Genomic DNA, 9,160 nt, shown 5'->3' with positions numbered 1-9,160 from the left:
AATAGAATTCAAATAGAGCACAACTTTTTCGAACATGCAAACCTGTCTTATGAATAAGTATCACAACTCGCCTTAAAATGCCACAATAACCCCAATCAAAGGAAAAATACAGACAGAATTTTGATGGGATAGGGATCATAACAAACACATTAACCAAACATCAAACCCCTCACGAGAGTCCACATAATTGTTGAACTGACAATTATTCATTTCAAGCATTGCAATGCGAGGGACCACACCAAACCCAAATAGAAAAAGGAAACACAACAAACCTAAAATCCCTATTCATTGAGATAATCACCAAGCCTCTCAACAATCATATTGCACTGCCCAAGAGTCATTGGCTCATCATAAATGCCGAAGATCAAAGCAAGATTAGTTTTCTTGATTGTAACACCTCATGCACCCTGAAAGAAACAAGCAAACAACCAGCTCAATTATGTTAAGGATAAATATCTTTGTATAAAAGCAGAGCATAAAACCATGAATAATTTTATTATGTTTCTCTTTTCTATAACAAGCAACTGCAAATTTCATCATGTGTCACAATACATGAAACAGATGCACCCAACTTTAGCAGCCATGGAAAGTTACTTCTCCTTCAGCATGTCTTTCATTCATTCACAACTTAAGCAGATTTAGAAAAAGACAATGATATGTAAATAGTTAAGGTTTCAATGTATGAAAAGGATGTTCGGTCTGCAAAGATATTCTAGAATATAAAATTATAACCGACAATCCTTATTGTAAATTGAATTTTGGCAATATGAGAGAGTTTGAGGAATACGCTGCTGACTGGCATTCTCATTTACTATTTGTCTAAATTTGAGCACTCGTTACACTCTTGTACAAGGAAATTAAGCTCATCTACTTTGTGCTTAGATACATGGAACTCTTTTAACTAAAAAAATTAAATAGCCAACTATAAGCACATGTTCCTGTACTGTATTCAAACCAAACAGAGAAGCAATCCATATCACAGGTGAATAGACTCTAAAAATATACTAGAGTTGTAACAAAACAACCAAATACGAAAATACAACTATTAATTGCACATTTTCTATCAACCATGTTTGCACACCAACCATAACCATTAAGAATATGGAAACATAATCCTCAGTCTTCCCACAATATCGAAATTTTGGTATTACGCAAAACACATTAAGATGGAGATTCAAATCGTATCAGATACAATTTTAAAATGGATTCAGAAAAGGTACCGCTGCACTAAATAGTTCAGATTTCAATAGTTAAATTGATACTACGCCCGCAAACACATGCTCTAGAATGCAAAACTGTTCTCACCGTAATTTTGAAATTTTGCTACAAGAGACTTTAAGGAATATGTTGCTAGCTAGCAGTCTCGTTTACCCTCTGTCTACTGCAAACTAACATTATCTACTTTGGCCTAGATTGTTCACATGTAATTTGGTGACAAACATTTGTCGACAAGTGTAAAGTGTTTATTAGCACTCTTAAATAAACGAACAAAGTAGAGCCAATTATAAGCACATGTTCCTCTATTGTATTCAGACCATGCAGATACACATGGGTCCATTCTCACAACGTAATCCAACCCTGAATTGAAAGTAATAAAAAGGTAATTCCAATCCTTGGAGTTGCACTGACAATTTCCTCCAAAGATAAGATATCGGTTTTTTATGCATTCCATACTACGTAGTAGTAGAAGAAACAACGAAGATCTCATTCAAGGGTTCTACAAGAAGATGAAAGATGAACTTGGAATGTGTATATACTTTCTGGGTGTGAAGTTAAACAGGTTAATAAACACCGCCCATTTAGCGCCCATTTAGTATAATTTAAAATAAACCCGCCCGATTAGACCCATTTAACTAAATGGGTGGGTTTTGGGCGGGTCAAGTAATGGACGGGCTAGGTGGGTAAATGGGTATGGGCAAAAATTGACTTCCCTAGTTAAGAGGTGAAAAATGAACTTGAAAAAGTTAGGCCAACTTTGACTCGGCTCTTCCCAAACACAAAACATATTAAAAAAACCGAGCCATGTTTGAAACTTACCCATTTTTAGTGAATTGCTAAACAGGCCCATAGATTAAACACGTGTTAGTATTCCTGTGGAATGTCACGTGCCTCAATTTAGATAATCCAGGCATGAATATCATAAATTTTATAATGTCATGGAATCAAATTCGTTTCTGTTATGCGAACCTCAATTTAGATATTGTTTCTATTCATATTTGTAGGCTATATCACAAGAAATTATTGGCACACACGAGTTGCAGATAATTACACTTGATTATAAGCGAGACTGTAGGTACAATGATGTGATCGATTCTTTGGCTAGTACTGAAATCACAAATACAACACCAGTTTCTACATTGTTTGAGATCTTCAACTACTCGGCAAGAAATAACTCGGAGCACGAAGTAATAAATGGAGGAAACTGATTCCATAAAGTTAAGATAATGGAAAGGTCAGCTTTTTAAATTTCTGCATTTTCTTTCTAGTGAGATCCTAAGAGCTCTTTTGTGTTGTGCGCAACAGAAATTTCGGCAGCACTTCTGGTGCACAACGAGAGAGTAAGATCACAACTAAATCCGTGTTTCACAAAGAAAACAAGAATCAAAAGTGATATATCTCAACAAAGTGGGATATACACTCTTCCTCTCATGTTTCACAAAGAAAACAAGAATCAAAAGTGATATATCTCAACAAAGTGGGATATACACTCTTCCTCTCATCAGTTCTAGGACTGACTTGTCTATCTCAACAAAGTGGGATATACACTCTTCCTCTCATCAGTTCTAGGACTGACTTGTCGAGAGAACCTAAACAAGCTATTACAAATCACAGCAAGACAAATTATTTTACGTGGTTTGGCAAGTTGCCTACGTCCACGGGGCAAGGAGGGTGGAGATCTACTATTAGAAAAAAAGAGAATACAAATAGGGTTTACAATCACACAAAGTCTCACAAATAAAACCCTCAACAATCTCTCAAATCTCTCACAATTTCTCTCTCAAAAGGGATGCACAAACCCTCTCAAAGTCGACACGAAAAACTGCTCCAGATCTACACTCAAAGTCGGTGCCTCTGCTTTTATTTTTCTTCGCGTTCTCCCGTTGCACGCATTAACCTAGAGTAGAACAGGAAATCGGGATTTATATACTAATGCAAATTGGGCCGCACCTGGACCACTTCAGCGCCCGACTTCCATTGTGAACGTGGGTGTGTTCACGTGAAGCTGTTCACGTGCTTGTGGCCCCCACGTTCACAATTCTCCACCTCATACATCATTTGATAAACCTCAAATTATGGACGAATACCAGAAGAACACTACGAACATTACCAGAGAGATCCGAGACACCAAAAACATCCAAATGTCTCACTTGTTGCGTCCAGTACGAAGTGGAATAAATCCACGACAACGGACTCAATCCACAACAAGTCCGAAACTCGAACGAGAGCTCAAATAATCTCACCTCCATCAAAATCAACTAATCCAAACCGGCTGCATCGTAAAGACTGCCTACGTATCCTTTGCCCAAGGAATCAATCCTCACGTTGTTCACCCAAATGGTCTCCAAAGGCCTCAACACTGAAGAATGTTCAAAAGCTCCAAATAATGATCAAACTTAACACCTGAAACAACTTTGGTCAACATATTCGTAGGGTTTTCCTTTGTGTGGATCTTCTCTAATATGACATCTCTTGATCTCCATCATCCAAGACATCACGAACGAAGTAGAATCTGACATCAATGTGATTCATGCGTGCATGATAGACCTGGTTCTTTGCCAAATAGATAGTCGACATGCTATCACAATACACCCGAATGGTCTCCTGTACAATCCCCACATACCCCAAGTCCTCCAACAATCCACGCAACCACAAAACCTACTTCACAGCTTCAGTCACTGCCATATACTCCGTCTCTGTAGTAGAGAGAGCCACTATAGACTGAAATGTACATCTCTAACATACTTGTGCTCCTGCCAATGTGAACACATACCCAGAAGTAGACCAGCGCTTGTCAAGATCACTCGCATAATCTGAATCCACATATCCAATACAATCCTGCCATGTCTCCATATTCTTCTGAAATACCAAACCAACATCCACGGTACCTTTGATATACTGAAGAATCCACTTCAAGACCTTCCAATGACCCTTCTCAGGATCGTGCATGTACCTAGATACCATGCTCACGGTCTGTGATAAATATGGCCTCGTACACACCATAGCATACATCAAACTACCTACCGCACTGGCATATGAAACCTTCGACATATATTCTCTGTTCTCAACTGAAACAGACGACATCAAAGCTGAAAGTTTGAAGTGGGGAGCCAATGGAGTACTCACTGCCTTTGCATTTTCATCAAAGCTGAATTTCTTCAACATCTTCTATAGATAACTCCTCTGTGTAAGCTTCAATCTCCCCTTCGCCCTGTCTCTCTCGTTCTTCATACCCAATATCTTCTTCGCCTCTCCAAGATTATTCATCTCAAACTCGGATGACAGCTCATTTTTTGACTTTCGAATAGCCAAAGAATTCCTGGAGGCAATAAGTATATCATCAACATATAGTAACAAATAGATGTACTCACCATCCTGTAGCTTATGCATGTAAACACATGGGTCATATGAGCTTCTCGTGTACCCTCGGCCAATCATAAAACCATCGAATCTCTTGTACCATTATCATGGCGATTGCTTCAATCCGTAAATAGACTTCTTCAGCTTGCATACCAATTCTTCCTTTCCTGCAGCTTTGAATCCCATAGGTTGTGTCATGTAGATCTCTTCTTCTAAATCTCCATGTAGTAAGGCTGTCTTAACATCCATCTGGATCAAATCCAAATTCAGCTGTGTCACCAATGCCAAAAAAATCCTAATCGACGAATGCTTTACAACAGGTGAGAATACCTCGTTGTAATCAACTCCCTCAAGATGTGCATAACCCTTAACAACCAATCTGGTTTTGTACCGAATGTCCCCAATAGAAGATCCCTCTTTTTTTGCATACACCCACTTGTATCTAATAGCCTTCTTACTTTTCGGTAGCTTTGCAAGTTCCCAAGTGCCGTTCTTCTGAAGAGAGTGCATCTCCTCCTCCATAGCTTCCCTCCACCTGATCGAATCAGAGCTAGACTCTGCCTCATTGAATGTAGAAGGAACCAAATCATCAACGACCTCTGCTGATAAGGCATATGCAACCATGATATCATTATATCTAGCTGGCCGACGAATCACCCTTCTCGGTCTATTTGTTGCAATGGACTCTTGATTATGACCCAGCTCCTGAGTCTCACCATTCACTGTATCCTCTAAATGCTCAACTGGCATCCCATTTTCTTTCAGTGTCACCTCTGTAGGAGCCTCAATGAATACAATGATATCTGGAGTGAGTGGAGTCACATCCTCCTCCACTTGCGCGATATCCCTCTTGTCTAGTCTCCCTTCACCTGCTGAGGGACTTGAGGCCTCACCATGTATGCCTCGTTAAATGTAACATCTCTACTAATAACTATCTTCTTATCCTGTGGATCCCATAACTTGAAGCCTTTAACACCTTCTCTAAATCCCACAAAGACAACTTTTCTCACACTCGGATTCAATTCACCATCACTGACATGATAATAAGCTGGACACTCAAATATCTGAAGCGACTCATAATCACTAGCTATCGAACCAGACCAACGCTCCATCGGAGTCTTCCCTTGTATCGCAGTGCACGACAACCTATTCACGAGATGGCTCTTATAAACCAACGTCTCGACCCAAAAGGATCTTGACAATCCACTCTGTGTTATCATACATCACACCTTCTCCAGCAAGGTACGGTTCAACCTCTCAGCCACCCCCGTTTTGTTGTGGTGTCTCACCAACTGTGAAATGTCGCCTAATGTCGTGATCTCGGTAAAACTGTAGAAACGGATCGCTCTTATATTCTCCTCCATTGTACGAACAAAGAGTCTTCGCATTTCTACCTGTCTGCAGCTCCACTTTCTTCTTCCACTCCACAAAAATATCCAGGACCTCATGTTTATGCTTCATAGGATATACCCAATTTTTCCTGGAATAATCGTTAATGAAAGTGACAAAATAGTTGGCCCCACTAAGTGATGTGTGCTTGAAAGGGCCCCAAACATTTGTGTGAATGTAGTCCAATATACCTTGGGTATTGTGAATAGCAGTGCCAAACTTCACTCTCATCTTCTTCCCAAGTACTCAATGTTCACACAACTCCATCTTGCAGGTCTTCGAACCTTTCAATAGCTCCTGTTTCGCCAATACCTGTAGGACTTATCACCAGTGTGTCCTAAACACATGTGTCATAAACGTGTCGTAAACTGGTAGTGTCTTTCTCTGTAGTGATAGAAGCTGCCAGACCCTCTGTAACTGTCTTTCCCTTCAAGTAGTATAGGTTGTTTTCCCTGACACCTCGCATCACCACTATGGACCCATTCGTGACCTTCAGAGTTGTATTCTCCAAGATCACCCGATAGTCAGCTACCTCCAAAGTTCCAAGTGAAATAATATTCTTCATTAATTGCGGCACGAACCTTACTTCCTTTAGCTCCTAAGTCACCGTGTCACATATGCGGATCCGAATTATACCAATACAACCAATAGGGCATACATGATCATTACCCATAAGCACGACATTTCCTTTTTCTAACTCCTCAAAGCTGGAGAACCAATTCCTCTTAGGGCAAATATGGTATGTAGCACCCACTCCGTAGAGTCAGTGTAACAAACTAACAGTAATGCTAAGCATGAAAGCCCAAAGAATCTGTATCTGAATTGTCGTCACTAGCCTTGACAACATTCACTTCCGAAGCTTGTACAGTTTCCCTTTATTCTTCTCGGGTTTATCTTTTAACTTTGGGCACTTGTTCTTCAAATGTCATTCTTCTTTATAAAAACGACACTGATTCCTATCAACACTCTTATGGTCATCTCTATTCCTCGATTTTGAGCGGTTGGACTGCCAACGGTTTGGAATACGACCTCGAACTGCTAATGCATCTCCTGATGCCTTCTCGGAGGGTTCGTTAACACTTTTCCTCAATTCATAATTTACCAAAGCTAAGGTCACCTCCTTATAACTAACAGTAGTTCTACCATTGATCATAGTTAGGAAAAAAGTACATAGTCATCATTCGGCAACAAACACAAAAGTAGCATCGCCTTTTCTTCATCCTCAACCATGATATCCACATTGGTCATATCTGAAAGCAACTTCGTAAAGTTATTTACATGCTCCATAATGGAAACTCCCCTCTTCATCTTGAACTGGTAAAACATCTTCTTCAAGTGAAGCCGATTCTCAATGCTTTTAGTAAGATACTTTTCATTGAGTGTTTTCCACAATTTCTTTATCGACGTCTCGTTCATCACATCATAAATTAGATTCGGCGTCAAGCATGACCTAATAACTCCACAAGCCCTACTATTTATCTTCTTCCTAATCTTGTCCTCCATATCATCTGGTTTTTCTTTCAACTCAAGAGAATCCTTAAAATTTTGTGCATCCAACGCATCCATCACCTGGCACCTCCACAAACTAAAATTGATCTTGCCGTCGAGTTTCGGAACATCAATCTTTGTATTATTGATGCTCAGACTCTGTATCGCCTTCGAAAGAGATGATCCTGATGTGCTTGTTTCACTCATGTTGTAGATCTAACTCTTCAAATAGGAATCCTTTAGTGAATCCTTCGAACAAGTCCCAAGCCAAAACCTGAGCTCTGATACCACTTGTTGTGCGCAGCGAAAATTTCGGCAGTACTTCTGGTGCACAACGAGAGAGTAAGATCACAACTAAATCTCTATTTCACAAAGGAAACAAGAATCGAAAGTGATATATCTTAACAAAATGGGATGCACAAACAAGCTAAACAAGCTATTACAAATCACAATAAGCTATTACATATCACAACAATACAAACTATTTTACGTGGTTCGACAAGTTGCCTACGTCCACGGGGCAAGAAAGGGGGAGATTTACTATTAGAGAGAAAGAGAATACAAATAGGGTTTACAATCACATAAAATCTCACAAATAAAACTCTCAAGTAATCTCTTACATCTCTCATAAATTCTCTCTCAAAAAGATGCACAAACCCTCTCAAAGTAGTCACGGAAAACTGCTCCAGATCTGCACTCAAAGTCGGCGCCTCTGCTTTTATTTTTCTTCGCGTTCTCCCCTTGCACGCGTTAACCTAAGAAGAGGAAATCGGGATTTATATACTAATGCAAATTGGGCCGTACCTGGGCCACTTCAGCGCGTGACTTCCATTGTGAACGGGGTGTGTTCACGTGAAGCTGTTCACGTGCTTGTGACCCCCACGTTCACATTTTGTTCTCGTATGAATTCTATTTATGTATCTGTTATATGTTAATATGTCATCTATAAACTTTATTCAATACGTTTTGACAACATATGTAATAAATGACTCAAGAGCCAAGGAGATGCTGTTTGACACATACAATGTGGATTCAAGATTTCAGGAAATGATGTCAAGACATAATTAATAATTAAAAATAAACAATATGTTTCTCTAGTTATTGAATCGTCTCTACAATCATACCTTTGATATCGTCAAAATTATTTAATATAAAGACTAGTAATGTCTACATGCAATAAAGAAAGAGTAATCCAAATTACTTCAAATCTTCTCATTTATTTACACTCTGATTTATTCAGTTTATCAATTATTTGTAAATTTTATGTTTGTGGATTCTTAGTATAATCAACTATTGTTCCATTACAAATATCATCTTATAGCCCAAATACCTTAGATTTTAACGATAGAAATGTCATGAACATCTTATTAAGGTAAGATTAGGGATGTCCAAAAAGCCCCCGGCCTGGTGCCTGGCCCGGCCCGGGTTTTGCCCGGAAACCCGGGCCAGACCCGTCAGGCCGACCCAACCCGGCACCAACGGCCACCTCTGGTGACCGTTGGGCAGAATTGATCGGGCCGGTCCGACCCGGCCCGACCATAATGGCCAAAACGTGCGTTTTGACCGTTTCCCCCCTAAAAACGGTCAAAAATGGCTAGAATATGAGGGTTTTTTTGGTCATTTGCCTAGGAGGCCGCCTCTATAAATAAAAATGGGTTTTTACTTCTTCTCCTCACATCAAAACCCATCTACTTCTCTCTAATAC

Source organism: Asparagus officinalis, chromosome 4 (assembly GCF_001876935.1).
Source record: "Asparagus officinalis chromosome 4, Aspof.V1, whole genome shotgun sequence".
Classification (NCBI taxonomy): Eukaryota; Viridiplantae; Streptophyta; class Magnoliopsida; order Asparagales; family Asparagaceae; genus Asparagus; species Asparagus officinalis.
Note: the sequence above shows the minus strand (reverse complement) of the source record.